The sequence below is a fragment of the Diceros bicornis genome, chromosome 36 (genome assembly GCF_020826845.1).
Source record: "Diceros bicornis minor isolate mBicDic1 chromosome 36, mDicBic1.mat.cur, whole genome shotgun sequence".
Taxonomy (NCBI): Eukaryota; Metazoa; Chordata; class Mammalia; order Perissodactyla; family Rhinocerotidae; genus Diceros; species Diceros bicornis.
In genome coordinates this window covers 28,308,912-28,328,423 of record NC_080775.1, presented here as the reverse complement: position 1 = coordinate 28,328,423, position 19,512 = coordinate 28,308,912, and positions in this window count along the sequence as shown.

Sequence of the window (19,512 nt, the reverse complement as noted above, 5' to 3'; positions counted from 1 at the left end):
TTACATTCAGATTTTGTCCGATGCTTTCCCTCTCTTTTCTTATTTTACTAAAACCACACACTTTATACTAAGATATTTCCCTTATTATTTTTGTAGTTTTAATTACAAATATTAATTAGAATTTTTAACCCTCAGAAACCTTAATTTCTGGTAAAAACTAAGAAGTTAGCAATTGTGAACTGTCTGCCATACCAGCATTCTTTAATCAGCAAATATATGAATTGATTTCATAATTTCTAGAAACATGCTTCTTCATAGTACAACTTTTCAAAAAAGCACAAGATGTGTTTACTAACAGACCCAAATTTATCTTTTAGTTTCTCTGTAATAAGAGGTCAAAAGTAGGTAAACTTAGGCTTCCTTAGCAATTATTGTTTCTGTATTTTATCTCATTTGGGAATGATCTATGAATGAATTCCCATCATGTAACTTAACTTAGCAAAACTCTAACATTTCAAGTTACCAAAAAGATTTTAGAAGCTATTTTTAAGTACATATACTATAACACTCAATTATTGTTAAAAAGTTCACCTAAAAACCTTTTTACTTAAAACATCTATTTAGTTTATTTGTTCAAAATAATTATGTTTAGATTACCTACAAAAACTTCATGAGACATTAGACAAAGTCAACCATCAACTTTTTGCTGCCAAATTTTTTAATGGAGATAAATAAATTTGTTTGACTTTTAATAAACTGAAGTAGAACAAAAGTTTTATATTTAATGCTGATAACTCTAAAGACATACCTATTTTAATAATCAACAAACTTAAATTAGCTTTAATACCAAATATTTTCCTAGATCAAGTGATCCTGAAATTCATTTGAGTTAATTTCCATTATATTTTTGAGGGTATACTTAATTTATAAAATGCTTGTTTACTTTTAAGCCAATTAAACAGAGCTCTCTTACAAATTAAATTTGATAAAACCATCCAGAGGTAGAAAATCATTACATGTTTACAACATACATATATAGACACATATACATAGAGACCCCATAGCTACTGTTTTAAAATTATTGCCATGAATCAGGTACAGCAATACAATACTCACTAGTTATGAAAGAATAGCTGGGTCCAAATTGTGTTTCTGGTGGCTAGAATAAATTAAATTACCTACCTAGATGGCTAAAGCTTTTTTTTTCACTAATATTTGTGGAGAAGACACTTAAGATGTTAGATTTTGAGTAAGGGTACTTCTACAGCTGTTTACCCCCGTTTTTTTTCCCTTGAGCCTTAGGAATCGGGGATGGTCTAGATCAAAATTTGTAAGATAAGGACAATTGCTCTCAACTCCTCAGAAATTGGGTAGTAATTTAAATGATATCATAGGTAGATCTACTCTTCCAACTACATTATCCTTAATTTTCTTTCTTCCCTCTGGCTACACAGTTTTATTTTAACTTAGGGAAAAAGTCCTCTATAAAAAAATTCCTGGGACTGGCCTGGTGGCATAGTGGTTAAGTTCACGCACTCTGCTTTGGTGGCCTGGGGTTCACGAGTTCAGATCCTGGGCGAAGACATACACACTGCTCATCAAGCCATGCTGTGGCAGCGTCCCATATACAAAATTGAGGAAGATTGGCACAGATGTTAGCTCAGGGGCAATCTTCCTCAAGCAAAAAGAGGAAGATTGGCAACAGATGTTAGCTCACGCCCAATGTTCCTCACACACACACACACACACACAAAAATTCCTATCTGGCTCTGAATATCAGCTTCCAGTTTGGCCAATTTTCAGCTGAGACAAACAGCAAATATTTCTGGCTGTATTAAACAGCTCCACGGACCCTAGAGACATCCTCGAAGGTTACTACCTTCCTAAAATTCAGAGTCACTCCCAAAGATAGCCAAAAGAGAAAAACCAACAGCCTGCATGTCCCAGGCAGGCAGAAAGCCAAGCCAAGCCCTTAGGACACAGAACAAAACAAGAAAGAGGGCAGCAGCTACCCCTGGGAGAGAAAGGGTCAATAAAATTGATCTGGATTTGGAAAGGAAGGGACAACATTAAATTTGATTTCACTCTCTTGATTGGGCACTACAGTGGCCATTGATCTTTCTAATTCTTTTCTACATTTGGTAGGATCTTCTGAAAGTGGAGGTAAAAAGACTTTATAATTCAAAAGATCTGTTGTTGCCCTGGGAACACAAATTCTTTGAGTGGGTGTCTAGATATATCCACAGGACATATTGCATAGGAATGCTGAAGCTGGCAGAGCCTGATTATAGCACCCAGCAAAACGAGCCCGACTGCCTGTCCCAAGGGCTTCTGCTAAATTCATTTGCTTGCCTTCAGCACTTACATGAGTAACCTGTAAACTCTTAGAGATTAGGCTGGAGTGTTCTCTGTAAATCTTGCAGAAAAAGGGAAGCTAAAACAGGCAGATGAGGCTGGATTTTAAGAAGAGGGTTTTACATTCGATTTTTGTTTTAAGTCTAAATTTTTGTTTTTTCATCATATTAGGGAGTCCCTAAGTCTAGTTGTTATATTATTATTATTTTTTTAAATGCCAGACAATTGTATTTCCAGTGTCCTGATTTTTTACAATACCTGCAAATGTCTGAAGGCAAATAAGAAGGGGTCTGAGTGGATTTTGATTTTTGTTCTAATTTCTGTCCATGGAAGGACGTCTTATTAAGGGAGTCTCACTGGCTAGCCATTATACCAATTTGAGAGCTCTATAAAAATTTTTTTCCCCAATTTAGAAGTTTTTCCAATTCAAAGCACCCATCATCTGGCCATTGACAGGTAGGATCTTAATAGCAACTCAAACCAAAAGCCTTTTTATGGGCTTAACCATGGACGCGAGAGGCATCCTCAAAGGAGAGTGCAAAGGATGCAGTCCTCCCAAGATCCAAAAGTTCACTCCCAGAGTTAGCCTAGGAAAGTAAAGGCAGTGACTATGAGGGGCCCTGGTTTTAAGCAACCATTCCAAAACAGAGGGAATCATGTGTTCCCCCAGCTTTTGAACAGAATAGGGTGAGATTCCCTAAGCTCAGATCCACAGCCTACTCGGCTGCCTGCCATACGCATATGCATCATCTGGCTGGTGGAGACAAAAGAAAACAATGACCATGTCTGGGAGGAACCAGATCAACAGAAAACAAGAGCATTCTTCTCAAAACTTTACCAGAGTTGCTTTTGCCCAAGAAACTAATTTAACAAATATTTTCTCCTGCTAATCTAAATTTAGGAAAGAGAAAAAAAGACTCTAAACAATCCTGCTTCTGATAGACCTTGCAGCAGGCAGAGATCCAGGATTCTGATGGGGCAAGAATCTTACCTTCTGCTGGCACTTGGCAGATGTCCCATGATCTCTCAGCTGCAGTAGCCTTGGAGGGAGTAGAGTTCAGCCAGGGAAGTTTATCCTGCTGGCTATGCCAACCATGGGGGAGGAAGAAATTTTTCTCTACCCTACTGGCTTCTTCTGGCTGGTCTAAGAATTAAATTGACATGAGACAGATTAATAGGAGACAATCAAATTTAATTGTATATATACGGGAACCCTACATGCCAAGGGGGTCCCCCTTGAGACCCCACTTAGATAAAAGTTTCAGAGACAAAAGGCAAAATGAGAGATATATTCCATCTTGAGCTAAGGAATGGGATAGGGCTCTGAGGTCTCTGAGAAGGGTAATTCACAGGATGATAAGAAGAGCATAGCAAATGCTCAATAATTAGAAGTTTGCCCTGCCCTACAGATAGGTCATAAAAATTTATTTCTGATAATAACTGTTATTATGGGCAAGGCTCCCAATTTAAATTCTTTAAAGGAGAGGTAAAATTTTCTGAAGCCCGTGGGATCTTCATTGCCTTTAGCTCACAATACTCCACATGCCAAAGTGGCACATCTTGGGGAGGCCTGTTCTGAAGTCCTTCAATATCTTTCATCTCTTATCTTATCTAAACTTAGATTTAAACCTTAAAGACACCATTTCCTCCAAAGCTCTAACAAACAGAAGCAATTTATTTTCTCACCATCAGAGATAATTCAGGGTCTAGAGGAAGCGTCTGTGTTCTTGTTGCCTTCTGCTTTAATTTTCATCTTCATCTTACTTAGATTCTGAAGGGGTCCAGAATGCCACCATGGCAAAAAAATTATTTTGAGCTGAAGACATTTGAGTTCCTGAAATCTCTTATTGGCCTAAAAGCAGAGCCTTCCAAAAGAACTCAAAAGATCTTAATTGTTATAAAGCAACTCTAATCCTCTTAAAGAGGAGAAGTTAGCACCAACTCAAACAGACATTCTCACAAAACTACCATGTCCCCAGTCTATTTTCCTAAGGTCCCCTTTATCTTTCCTAAATGTCATTTGTTTTCCCATAAGTGCCCTTTCTTTCCCCCCTCACTGAGAAGTCATTTGTTTTCCTGAAAGTGACTTTCTGCTACACCCCTTCACCTATTAAATGGTATATAATGCCCACCACTCTTATTCAACATAGTACTGGAAGTTTGGGCCAGAGCAATTAGGCAAGAAAAAGAAATAAAAGGTATCCAAATTGGAAAGGAAGAAATAAAACTCTTGCTGTTTGTGGATGACATGATTTTATATATAGAAAACCCTATAGAATCTGCCAGAAAACTATTAGAAATAATCAACAACTGCAGCAAAGTTTCAGGGTACAAAATCAACTTACAAAATCAGTTGTGCGGCCGGCCCAGTGGCATGGCGGTTGGGTTCACGTGTTCCACTTCAGTGGCCCGGGGTTTGCCAGTTTGGATCCTGGGTGCAGACCTGCTCACCGGTTGTTGGGCCGTGCTGAGGCAGCATCCCACACAGAACTAGAAGGACCTACAACTAGGATATGCAACTATGTACTGGGGCTTTAGGGAGAAAAAAAGAAAAAAAAAGAAGAAGATTGGCAACACATGTTAGCTCAAGGCCACTCTTCCTCAAAAAAAAAAAAATCAGTTGCGTTTCTATACACTAATAATGAATTAGCAGAAAGAGATGTCAAGAATACAATCCCATTTACAATCACAGCAAAAGAATAAAATATTTAGGAATAAATTTAACCAAGGAGGTGAAAGACCTATACACTGAAAACTATAAGACATTGTTGAAAGAAACTGAAGAAGACATAAAGAAATGGAAAGATATTCCACGCTCATATTTTGGAAGAATAAGCATAGTTAAAATATCCATATTACCTAAAGTAATCTACAGATTCAATGCAACCCCAATCGGAATCCCAATGACATTCTTCACAGAAATAGAACAAAGAATCCAAAAATTTATATGGAACAATGAAAGACTCTGAATAGCCAAAGCAATCCTGGGAAAAAAGAACAAACCTGGAGGTATCACAATCCCTGACTTCAAAATATACTACAAAGCTATAGTAATAAAAACAGCATGGTACTGGCAGAAAAACAGACATGCAGATCAATGGTATAGAATTGAAAGCCCAGAGATAAAACCACACATCTGTGGACAGCTAATCTTCAACAAAGAAGCCAAGAACATACAATGGAGAAAGGAAAGTCTCTTCAATAAATGGCATTGGGAAAACTGGATAGCCACGTGCAAAGGAATGAAAGTAGACCATCATCTTACACTATACACAAAAATTAGCTCAAAATGGATTAAAGACTTGAATGTAAGATCTGAAACCATAAAAATCCTGGAAGCAAATATAGGCACTACACTCTACAATATCGGTCTTAGCAGCATCTTTTCAAATATCATGTCTACTCAGGCAAGGGAAACAAAAGAAAAAAATAAACAAATGGGACTACATCAGACTAAAAAGTTTCTTCAAGGCAAAGGAAATGAGGAACAAAACAAAAAGACAACCCACCAACTGAGAGAAAGTATTTGCAAATCATACATCCGACAAGGGGTTAATTTCCAATATATATAAAGAACTCATACAACTCAATGACAAAAAAACAAATAACCCAGTCAAAAAATGGGCAAAGGATATGAACAGACATTTTTCCAAAGAAGATATACAGATGGCCATCAGGCACATGAAAAGATGTTCAACATCACTAATCATCAGAGAAATGCAAATCAAAACTACATTGAGATATCACCTTACAACCATTAGAATGGATATAATCACCAAGACAAAAAATAACAAATGTTGGAGAGGATGTGGAGAAAAGGGAACCCTCATACACTGCTGGTGGGAATGCAAACTGCTGCAGCCACTATGGAAAACAGTATGGAGATTCCTCAAAAAATTAAAAAGAGAAATACCATACAATCTAGAAATCCCACTACTGGATATTTACCCAAATAACATGAAATAGACAATACAAAGAGATTTATGCACTCCTATGTTCATTGCAGCATTGTTCACAACAGCCAAGATGTGGAAGCAACCCAAGTGCCCATCAACTGATGAATGGATAAAGATGTGGTATATGTATATAATGGAATACTACTCAGCCATAAAAAAAAGACAACATCGTGTCATTTGCAACAACATTGGTGGATGCCCAGGGTATTATGTTAAGTGAAATAAGCCAGACAGAGAATGACAAACACCATATGATTTCACTCATATGTGGAAGATAACACATGGATAAGGAGAACAGATTAGTGGTTACCAGAGGGGAAAGGGGTGGGGGCAGGGCGAAAGGGGTAAAGGGGCATGTATGTATGGGGATGTATAAAAACTAGACTATTGGGGGTGAGCAAGATGGAGTTTATATAGAAACTGATATATATAATAATGTACACCGGAAATTATACAATGTTATAAACCAATATGACCTCAATAAAAAAATTTTTTTAAAGTTTTTAAAAAATAGTAAGTCCGTCCCAAATTCTAACCACCCCCTTGAGTCACATTTCTTTGTGAAAGCTTGCATGTAGTAGCACATGATTAAATGCTTTTTTCTCATGCTAATCTGCTTTTGTCAATTTAATTTGCAGATCCCTGATCACAAAATTAAGAGGGTACAGGAAATGTTTTCCTTCCCAACAATTCCAAGAGCTAGAATTTTAATAACTCTTACCTTACATCGTTTATTCCCCTTTCCTTCTGTCCGTCCAAAGTACTTACTCAGCAAACCCCCAACTACACGAGAGACTAATTGTCATTCTGCCCCCTTACCTTCCCCCAGACATCTAAGTGCTGCTGAAAATCACACAGTGCCCAGTGATCCTACTATTTTTATTGAGTTAATTTGCATCTCCTTTCTTCACAAGGATGATTTCAAATCCTCTCTCTCTCTAAAGTTCATCCTATTTCTTCCCTCTCACTTGTACCAGACGATCTTATTTCCCATGACAAACTTCTTGAAAGATTTGCCTGTTTCCTCATTGACAATTTATCACCACCGTCTCTCCTATGTCTCCTCCTTCCCCCATTCTCCTGAAACTACTCGAAAGTCACTGATGACTTACACATTGCTAAATCACGGTGACACATTTCCAGGCCCTGTCTAACAATTTCTCATTCCTCGTGTCATTCAGTATAATTGATCTCCTTGAGACGCTCTCTCCTTTTGGCTGGGCTGGGCTTTTAATATTCTTTAATTTTATCCTGAATGCACACACAAGGTATTCTGATCAGAGACAGAGTTCTTGTTAAACATCTCACAGTAAATAACATGCACATTACTCCCCTTGGCCCAATCTTACCCCTGGGGTGAGATGTTGAGAGCAGGTCAATTGTCCTATACCAGTAGGGGAAGGACAGGAAAACTGACTTTCCCTGCTGCTTATGAAGGGGCAGGAGCTAGCTGTCCTCTTCCCCTGGGAAGGCTCTCTTCCTTACTCCAGCCCTGTGGTATGTAAATAAAATGTCTCCAGGAGCCAGACCTGGAGGCTTTTCCAACTTCCTGGGCCTCATTCCTCCGTGAAATGTAAATTCCTAGGAAGATAGTGCAACTTAGGGGACTTACTCTGGACTGTAACTATCTGGTCCTCCTTGGGAGATAGGAGACATTATTAATCCTTGCAGATCAGAGTAATTAACTAGACAAATGGCTGCAGATCTAAATCTCCTACTGCATGAGGAGTCTTAGAGGGCTAAGGCTTTTTACAGAATCACTGAGAAATCCCACGAAGTTTTATTTCCCCACAATTTCACCCCTTGTTCCTGAAAGAGTTTTAGCCCCTGGGGAATTTTCCTAAGTGTCTGCCACAACATCAGCCTCTCTAACCTGTCAAACTGAAATTGGCGTTGGCAGTCACCAAATCCTTTTGTCTTGTCTTAGGCAACATTTACTCAGAGCTTTGATCAGCAGGACCCTGAGCAATAGGAAGAGATGAACCTGTAGCATTGGTCTCAGCCAGACACCCCAAGATCTCAGATTCAGGCATCTAAGTGAGTCCCCAAAACTGTTAGAGTCCATCTTGGAAAGCCAGGTGTCTTCCTCCTTATGTTCCTGTATTAACCTTTCCTACCTGGGCCAAGGCACATACCCAGGTACAGCTAGCTATGCTAACAATTTGCACAGACTTTGCCTTGGCCTGCAAGGAAGAAATCTATGGCAAACTATGCTATCCAAATAACACTAACCAGTGAGTTGAAATCCCCCCGAATGCCTTTCAGGCTGAGATGAGGTCATTGTTCACTTCAGCAGGAGTCGGGGACAAATTTCATTCCATCTTTCTAATGGAATAATTCCCATTCCACGTAAAACCTACAAAAAAATCAAACCAAAACAAAACAGCATACATGTTTGGGGGCTATGTGCACTAAAGGAGTGTTTCCTCAAGCATTTGAATGTTTCTGATAACTGCCCCTAGGTGCAAATCACAGTGTTTTCACTAGAGACCCAAGTTACCACCTGCCTTTCCCACACACAACACAAGAATCCCAGAGGACACACATGACTCCCCAGGAAATAGAGTGTCTAGTTGTTAGGGACCACGAGCTGGACATAGATTAATCAGGGAGCACAACGGACTGGGCCCCAGCACTGCCTCCACCTCCCACTGACTGGGACGGTGTAGTGCCACCCTCCCCTCTAGTTCAGTCCAAATAATTGAAGTCAGTTTAGTCCCTCTTTTCAGTCAGTTTCAAGCGGTTCTTCTGGCCCTGGACAGGGAGGGGAAAATTTCCCCCGATTCCTCTTGGTTCTTTTGGCTGGTTTAGTAATTAAAGTGACACAAGTCAGATTAACAGGAGGAAAAACACAAATTTAATTTCATATGTGCAATTTCTATGGAGGTCTCATAGATATGGGACCCAAGAAGTGACCACAGCATGCTGTTTACATACCTTTTAGATAAAGATACAATAAATTTGTGAAGAACTGACAAGATAAAGAAACTTAGACTGGGTTGTAATTAATGAAGAAACTAAGCAGAGTTTGTTTACATAGGCTTTTCGGTTCTGAGTTCCCTATCTCTGGCAATAAGGAAGTCTCTCTACCTCCTGGTGCAGGGAGGGCACCTTTCAGATGGGAGATTTATTTCCTGCTTTCAGGGGGACAGAGAGGAGGGTCAGAGTGTCCTTCTTGCACTGACTTTCTCAAGTAACTTTAACTCAAAATAATCAATGTGCCATTTTGGCCTATTTTGGGGTGGTCTATAATGACCCCCATCAGTTTCCTCCTCTGATACTTCCCTGCAAGTTTCCCATATTAAAAGCTGAGCTGGAAAAGAACATAGATTAGAATGAAGATGAACAAACAGAAAAGAACAAATTGAAGCAATTTTCCCACAACCCATTAAACCAGTCTCCCAACCCTGGGAATAGATAAGGCCAATGAAATGGCTGTGCTTCATTTATCTGATGGAAAGCGTTAATCTTTTTTAGCACTCTACTTGTCCTGTTTGATTTACACAGAAGCAACATTTTTCACCAATGGTCACACAAGCTCCTCCTTGCTGGGCAGTCACTGTATGTAGGGCAGACGATTTTGGAGTACAGCAGAGGCTAAGTGAGCCACCCCTGACGGCCTAGTGGTTAAGTTCGGCGTGCCCCGCTTAGGCTACCACAGTGTGGTTCCCAGGCGCGGAACCACACCAGTTGTCTGTCTGTAGCCGTGCTGTGGTGGCAGCTCACACAGAAGACCTAGAATATACAACTATGTACTGGGGTTTTGGGGAGGGAAAAAAAAGAGAGAGGAAGATTGGCAATAGATGTTAGCTCAGGGTGAATCTTTCCCAGCAAAAAGGAAGGAAGGAAGGAAGGAAGGAAGGAAGGAAGGAAGGAAGGAAGGAAGGAAGGAAAGAAGGAAGGAAGGAAGGAAGGAAGGAAGGAAAGAAAGAAAGAAAGAAAGAAAGGAAGGAAGGAAGGAAGGAAGGAAGGAAGGAAGGAAGGAAGGAAGGAAGGAAGGAAGGAAGGAAGAAAGAAAGAAAGAAAGAAAGAAAAAGAAAATCTGGTTTCCAATATGAGTTGACTCATCTTTAAAAAAAAAAAAAGAGGCTAATCTGTTAACTTCTGACCGGCGCATTTCCAAAGTTTGCACAGTGGTGTTGAACTCTTGTTCTGTTACTGTGGGAAGATATAAGATGGCTCTTTCCATTTCATAAGTTTCAAAGCTTGGGAATAAGGTCCTCCACAATGAAAAGAACTTGGAATGGTGATACACAGTTGGATTTTTTATGACTTCTTGTGCAATATGTTTATGTGGCACAACTTTATGAACAAAGCAGCTCACGTTTGTAATTTCTCTGGCATTTAAATGGAGTATTGGTGACAGAATGAGCGAGGTATCCAAGTCCACATTGTCTTGACCATTTAGGTGGGAACCCTTTATATATCTTGTCACCACATAAGATTAAAAAACCCACGGTGATTCAAAGATACGGTCAGAGTGGAATCTGTAACTTCTCAGATCTGGGACATTCCATGACCATTGCTACCAGTAATATTAGTTCCCATACCTCATTTTCCACGGACTCCTGTTGGTTTGTAAGAGCAGAACAGGTTACAAAATATCTGATATAGGAGGCCTGCAGTCTGGCTGGGGCAGCCGTAAAGCTTGGTTTTGTCATCTGGCCAAGCCAGTTCAGATTTCTGCTCCACTCACATACAGTTTGGGGTACTGGGCAATCTAATCAGGGAGCAGCTGAGATACCCCAAGTTGTACAAGGATGGCCTGTGAACCATCCAAAACATTTGGTGAGTTGGCAAACGTCTCTGCTAGAGTCACTTTTAAACTCTGTGATGGGTTTGAAGATGCCATCTATGGAATCAAACACAGGGTTTGATTGCAATATTGTCCTGGTTTGTCACCCAGGAAAGGTCAGTGGCATGTCTGTTTTCAATACATAGGGAGAAATTTTCACCTATTGTCTTTATCTGGGCAAGGGACAGCCCTTGAGCTTCTATAGAGGTTTTCCAGGCCCTAGTAACTCACTAGAAGAAGAGGCAGAGTGGTGTTTTTCTAGTTGAGGATACCATACCCCGTCATTCATCCAATGTCTATACTTAGTCCAAGAGGTATTCACGTTGGCGGGAACTAAAATCAGTACAGATTCTCTTACGCAACAGTCATGTGTTGCTTAACCACGGGGATACATTCTGAGAAAAGCATTGTTAGGTGATTTCAGCTTTGTGCAAACGTCGTAGAGTGTGCTTACACAAACCTAGATGGTACAGCCTACTACACACCTAGGCTCTGTGGTACTAATCTTACAGCACCACAGTCCTATTTGTGGTCCATCGTTGAGCGAAATGTCGTTATGCAGCACATGATTGTATTTTTAATACTTTTGATTCATATAGCCAGAATATTGTCCTGAAATAATATACCAGTTTTCTTCCTACCAGCAATAAATCTGAGTATTTACAATTTTTAATACATAGTTTTGATATACAGTATATGTTTAACTTTTTACAAATCCCAAATCCTGACAATAGAAAGATTCTTTTTATTTTAGAAAACACAGTACTTAATTTCAACTTTCGTCTTCTAGGTTACAGTTCCTCTGAGTCATCTCATCCATGCCTTCCAGTCACCAAAAAACACATCTGTTTCTGTCAGTGCATCAGTTTCTCAAAACCAATGTGGAGATGTGGTTCCTGAGCATGAGGCTCCCAGCAATGGGGTCATAACTTTTCCCCTGGTTGTGGGAGAAAGCCTCTTTGATTCAGTACATTGTAGACATGTGTGAAATATCTTTCTATGGTTAGGCATTTGGAACAAGGTGATTTCTGTCTTCAGTTTAATTTCCTTTATAATTAAAGATGTCTAATTCCAGCTAGAAAAGTTACTTTGTTTTATTCTTTAACATTTAATCTATAAAAATTTTCATGTGGCAGTATATTTGGTATTCAATTTTGGATTACTACTCCTGTGATACCACTTAGATGCTCTTTTGTGTTCCTCCAACAGTAGCAGTGACCCCACAGTTAACCGACCAAAACTGCCTCCCAAGTCTCAGGGAAGATAGACCAGGAAGAAGTTATCGTCTCCTGCCTCATAGGAGCTGTCGCTGTAATTGAACGATTAGCGCAGAGGAACCTGCGAGTGAAATGTCTGAGCTATGAAACTGTACTTTCAGCGTTCAGAGAATTATAAAATCAGTGTTGCCTAGGACATAGGGAATTCCCAGCCTAGGATCCTTTGTGTTCAGATGCTTCATTAATAAGATCGTTGCTTATAGCTCAGAAGACATTTTTCATAGAAAACTTTATAATCTGTAGTTAACTTTCCCAAAAGCCTCTTCAGCCCATAAATAGCTTATGTTCTTAGTCCTGATATCAGGGGCTTAGGCAAAGGACAGTGGAGTTGGAAAAGAGTTCACTTTGGGGGAGTTGTGGGGTCAGTCTTAGGATAAAATTTTAATTAGATGAAAAGCTTGTCTCTGTCCTTTTCATACTTTCCATTCATACTGTCTGCCCAGTTCCTATTGCCTCTTTCTGTAAGCAATCCATTGTCTTTCTACTGTTGTGACATCCTTCTCTCAAATTATAGTCCAAGAGAGCTTTCCTCATGAAAATACTATATGCATCAAAATTGCTACATGCAGCAAAATTATGTTCATTTCAGAAATTTTGGAAAATATTATGTAGGTGGAAGAAATAAAATTCACCTCTAATCCTATTCCCCAGGGATAATGCTGTTAACTTTTTTTCTTTTTTTGCTTGAGGAAGATTCGCCCTCAGCTAACATCTGTGCTAATCTTCCTCTATTTTGTATTTGGGACACTGCCAAGCATGGCCGCCGACAAGTGGTGTAGGTCCGTGCCTGGGAACCAAACTTGGGCCATTGAAGCAGAGCGTGCTGAACTTAACCACTAGATCACAGGGCTCGCCCTTGCTGTTAACTTTTTGTATTTATATTTCATGTCTCTTCTTTCCTCTTGTGATTTTCTATTTTATAAGAATTGGATCATGCTGTATATGCTGATGTAGATTCTTTGTTCATTTAATAGTCCTATGAACTTCCAATGTCATACATTTTCTATGTTTTTAACAACTCGAAGTGTTCATTGTATGATATTTCATTGTTGGTTATTGTTTCTAATTTTTTGTTGCTATAAACAGCACCATTTTTACTCTCTGTGTTGCTAAATCTTCGACTGTTTTGTCAAGTGAAATTGCTAGGTCAGTAGTGAAGGATATTTTTGGGGCTTGAAAAGTAGCTCAACTCTAGAAGCCAGTGTTGAGCTTGAGACTAATGGTCTCAAATACAGAACTGGTGTTCTTAACCTCTGATATACCCTCATTACTTGTCTTCACTGAGTGCTCGTTATTGCTTCACAAACACTTCATTCTCCCTGAGCATCCTACCTGTCTCTACTCTCACCTCCTTTGCCACTTGGTGACTTTGTTTTCATCATCTTGCTCATCCAAACATCCACTCCACAGTGCAAGCAAAAAAATCTTCCTTTAACTTCCTTCAAGCTACTGACGTCTTTTCCCTTTGCTTTCAGACTTCTTGAAAAAGATACTCTGAACTTATAACCGTACTTATAAAATTTTATTTACACTACATCCCATCATAGTTTGACTACTACTTTTACCATTTTACAGACTTATTTTGCTGATTTCCCTGGCACTAAATATAGGCCTTTAAAAAATCCATATCTCTTTCAACTTTTCCTCAGCATTTGATCTTGCTGAACATCTACTATTTTCAAAATACTCTCTTAAATTGTTACACTGTTGATGATTATTTTCTCTTTCTATTTTGCCAGCCTTTTTTATTGCCAACCCCTTAAGCACTGGGAGTACTGTGCATTTATCCCTAATCTAATTTCCATTATGCACTGTCTCCCAGGTTATGTTACCCATTATCATGTCTTCACGTAACATCTCTATATGTCTATATTCTGATAACTCCCAAATATATCTCCAACCTTAAAGTTTTAAAGTAATTTATCTAGTGGCTTGTTAAAATACCCCTCTGGTAGGCTCCAGGGACCTCAAAATTAAAACGTCCAAAACTGAGCTCTTCCCCAGATTCCAGTGTGTTTGATCTTCCAGTGGTTTCAGCCCCTCTTTATCAGTCTGGGTCCAAACAGGAGAGAGAAACCACATAGTCATTTCAACAGTGAAAGTTTAATATAAAAAATCAGTATAATTTTCTAGTTTAATATTTTTTAAAAACCTATTTTTACAGGGGATTGGATAACTAGGGATTATCCCAATAAATAAAGTAATAATAAAGAAACCTTTAAAATTCATCTAAGACTAGCAGATGTCAGGAGCAGCTAATCCTCCTAGTACTGAGACAGAGCATCCCAGGACGAGTTCTCCACCTTCGGGCTGAGGTCCTGACCTTGTTGGTGAGGGCATGGCCTTGGCTCACTGAATGGCAGAGACGTCACTGGTGCCACGCCAGCTGAGCTTGATGGAAATCTAGGGTACCAGGGAAAGCTGTTCATGGGGATGCGTCTTCCTGGAAAAACTGCTACAGAGCTGCCCAGTGAAGGAGTGGTGCCGCAGGAAGCTGCTGGGTACTGCTGGCCACTGTACACGGCAGGAGCCAGGCTTTGGAGAAGCTGCACACGTGGCGGGAGCCAGATGCTGGAGAAACGCTGGGTGCTGCAGACAGGAGCCTGCTGAGTGAGCACACTAGAACCAGGAGCAAAACCTCTTTCCCCGCAGTGTCTCTCGGGCGCCCTCTACTGACGAAGCTTAACATCGTGCCCGCTGGCAAAGGAAGACTATTTAAAGGGCCCACATCCATGTTCATGGGAACGAGAGGGATGAAGAGCAGCTAAGAGACAATTGATAACCAGCACATCTATCAGAACCCTGCTCCCTCTCCATCCCTCTACTCTACTGGCTTCTTCAAGTGTCTGTTATCTATGATTTGTCATTTCCATCCTTCTTAGTCAGGGCTTAGTTCAGGCGCATATCATTTTTCTCTTCTTCCATCAGCCTTCTCTCATCCGGTTTATCTTTATCTTTCATTTTTCTCCTATAAAACAAAACTAATCATATCTGTAGAATTAAATTCAAACAAGGCTCTTCACAATTTGGCCATAGCCCATCTTTCTAGTCCCTTCTTCCGTCACTAAACTTTTTACTACATCTCAAACATTCCAGGCCCTTTGATGACTTTTTGTGTGCCCCCTTCCCCAAGCCTTCCTCCCCCAGCATTTTGCTAATTAGCTGTTACCTCAGTGAAGCCTCATCCTACTTAGGAAATTGGTTGCCCTGTGTTCTGTGTTCTCTCACCACTTGTTTTTATGTCTCTGTAATAGCAGTTACCATGTTGTATGACAATTACTATGCTTTTATGTGCCTTATTTCTCTGTATGTTCCTAGGACCTGACACCCAATCGGTAAGGGGAATAATTCTCTTTTTTAGTTAAGAATCTGCATTTCCCTTTTGAAGTCTATGTATTGTAAATAGACTTCTTGGTTTCCCATTCCAAAAGATAACTTTTGAAAAGTAGCTCTTGAATATTGTAGTCCTGCTTCCATTATAATAATATGCTTTAAATTGTATAGTTTTTAGAAGTTTAAAAGCACTTTTAAGTATTTTATTTCATCATGCCTTTAACTATCTTACTGCATATGTTAGGGTAAGTAGGTGAGCAAGGCATGATCTCTTCTGTTGACCCATTCTGTCTCATCATGAAATAGGGCGTATTTCCTGGTCATTTTACTAATGAGGAGATGGATTCTAAGAATATGAATGACTTCTCACAAAGCTAGTAAGTGACAAACCCCGAATGTCAATCCAGAGCTGTGTAATCTGTGGATGTAACTTTACTTCCATTGTAAGAAGTTGATACATTACTTGTTCTGTTTATTTTTGCTCTCCTTACTTGAAGTTTTAGCTGTTTGGGGCTTGTAATTGTTACCGGTCTTTAGTATCTTCCTGTCAGCTCATGTGGACAAGGAGATAACTCACCACTACCCAATTTTAGTAACTTTAGACTGTTGTAATATGAGGGCATTTTTTGCCTGGTGTTTCCACATTTTGACTTTGTTCAATTTCTCTCCTTATTAGAAGTTAGATGTGAGTAATTATAGAACCTCTCAGTTCAAAGTAGGATCTCAGCAGTGAGGCCCGAGGAGTGAGATGTCCTGTGGTCACAGATCACACCCTTTCTTTGTCAAATGGGCTTTTGTTTATGGGCATTAGGGCCTGGAGGAAGCTTTAAAGCTCCACGGACTGGTGATACCATTGGCAACATGATTTTTTAACCTTTGTCAAACCTCCTGTGACTGACGTCGGTAAAACTAGAACTATAAAAATATTTGCACCAACTTATTTTGAAAATATTAGAAAGAAAAGGGAAATCAATACATTTGTTAGATTTTTAAAAATCCATATTGTTTCAACTGAATAAGTACTCTTTATTTAAATATCTTGATAATACTGCTTACTTGGTTGACTTAATCTTTTACAGCCAATACTGAACTTAAGGGACCTACAGTTATCTGAATTAAAAATTAGACAGATTGATCAACTGGTAGAGAGTCTCCTTCCTGGATTTTGTAAAGGCAAAAATGTTTCTTGCCACTGGAATACATCTCATATCCTTCTTTGGAAATAAATATGGTAAATTAATATATTTTTTGTTCCAATTAAAATAAGCCATTTTAATACTATTAATAATTCTAATAGATTCCATTTATTAACATTTACTGTGTGCCAGGTTCTTTCCTGAGTTGTTTTCTTTCTTTCTTTTTTTTTTTTGGTAACTTTTCATATTGGAATAATTTTAGATTTACAGAAAAGTTGCAAAGGTAGTACAGAGAGTTCGTATATACTCTTCATCTGGTTTCCCCTAATGCTGACTACTTACAGAACCATGGTACATTTGTCAAAACTAAGAATTAACATTGGTGCAATATTTTTAATTAAACTATGGACTTTCTTTAGAGTTTACAAAATAAATTTTAATTTCCCCAAATCACTAGTTTTTCCACTAGGGTCTGTTTTCTGTTCCAAGATCTAACATAGCATACTACATAGCATTTAGAATAGGGAACGTTGTGGGTTTCTTTTATTTTTAATTTTAGGTGACAAACATTTATTGGATTCCACGTAACATACAAATCTCTGAGAATACGTTGAAGAAACAGTCATGGTCCCTTGTTTTATAGAATGTCTATATATTTTCTTATTTGAGTCTTGTAACAATCTGGTACTATAGTAAGTGGGCAGTTTGTTTGAAAGGGATGTCAGCTTCATGATGAGTTTCTTTTGGGATGATACTTAAACAAGGAATGTTAGAGGATTATCAGAATACTTGTTTTGTATTGATGGAAGAACAGATTTTTCAAATCACTGTAAGCTGTAGAAGCCCAGGAACAAGAGAGCAAGTTTGAGTAGTTTTGTGATGAAGGTTTGATTTGAAGCTGTACTTTGTATAAACTTAATTCATTTACTAATTCTTCATTCTTCATTTTTCTTTGTTTCATATAAGGGCTGTAAGATAAATAAAGAATTCAAGATTGAGAAAAAAGTTTTTGAGCTTGGACTAAAAATCTACTTCTATTTTATGATTTTTTTATGCTATACTACCTCCTTCCTGAGAGGAGCCCTGAGGCTTAGTGGTTAAGAGTGAGGAGTAGACTAGGATCAAACACAATCCTGCCACTGAGTGACTATGGTATTTACTTTATTTCTCTAAATCACTGTTTTCTTATATGAAGTGTGAAGAATAACTCCTTATCTCACTTTAGAGAATCAAATGAAATAATCTAAGTAAAGTACTCGGTCCATAGTAAGTATGCAGGAGAGTAATATTTTTGTTACTATCATTGTTATTATAGTATTATTATTTAATATTACTATTACTCTTCTAGTCTGCACATGTGAATTTCCTTTTAAGGTTGTTCTTGCTGCCAGCTGATTTCTTGGCTTAGGCAGGCAGAGTAGGGGTTTCTTGACTTGACGTAAGAGTTCTTAGAAAAATCCCTGAATCTTACTGGGATACAGGGATAGATGAGAACCAGTTTCTGTAGTTGCTGCCTACCTTTTCCCTGGGGACATAGATGTAACATAGGATGGGGCCCATTATTCAAGAGGAGGAGTTCCGAAGGATCACCAAAGTATTCATGGCTCACAGCTGTGGAAGGAACTTTCTTCGTACCCAACGACAATGGAAACTTTAAGAGAGAAAGATCACAGTACCTCTGGTTTGCAATGTTTTATCACATTGTTCATTAGAGTTTTTGAAATTGTCTCTAGGAAATAGCAATTCTTTATTTCTTTATGCTCTTAACTAAAAGTAACTTTAGCTAAACATGGATCTTTTATCTCTTGATTTGAATTTCATTTCATTGGCAGCTGTATTCAGATATCAGATAAAAAAGATGTTCTAATGAACAAGTGATAGACAGTAAAGTGATGAAGAACTGTAATTAGATTAGCAGTGCTTTTAGATATTTATAAAAGCAAAGTCATATATGGATAAATGAAAGGCAAAACTTGTATTTTTGTTTTTCTAATATTTGGTAAATTTATTATATTTCATATGACTTTTGTCCCCCTTTGGTTTGGTCATTACTAAATGTATTTTTTTCAATTTCCCTCCAGGTTACTTAGATATATTTAGTACTTTACGTTCCTCTTACTTGTATAGACAACATTCAAGAACTCTTAAAAGCAGTTGTTTAGATCCTCAGTACTGGCCAGGTAAGAAACAATAACTGTGTTTATATTCAAAAAAATAATAGATTTATTTAATGTATTCTAATTTGTCTTTCTTACTAATATTAATGGTTATAAACATTTGTTTGTAGCTCATAGTAGAACTTATAGCATATTTGGAATCCGTTAGTTTGGGGGTATGTGTGTAATTTTTAATCTGGAAAATATAAAATAGGAGCTAAATTTTGAATGTGAGTGATAAGTGCCACAGTAAATCAAACTCCAGGGAACTTATCTGCACCTGCTTAGAAATAATTAACTAAGCACATTTGTTTACTTACCCTCATTTTCAAAAATCTCATTGCAGTGGCAGACAAGTATAAAAATGATAAAGAAGGCAGGGCAACAGCAGAGGGGCTTCATCAATGGACTAGAAATTTGAGGGCTGTCTATAGGTTATAAAGTAGGTGACATCAAATTGATAGCAAAAGCAAATATGCATTCATTGGTATTTATTGAATACCAGGCACTAGTAATAGGTGTCAGGTGATAGTGATATTATAAATGAAAAGACAGGTGTCACCT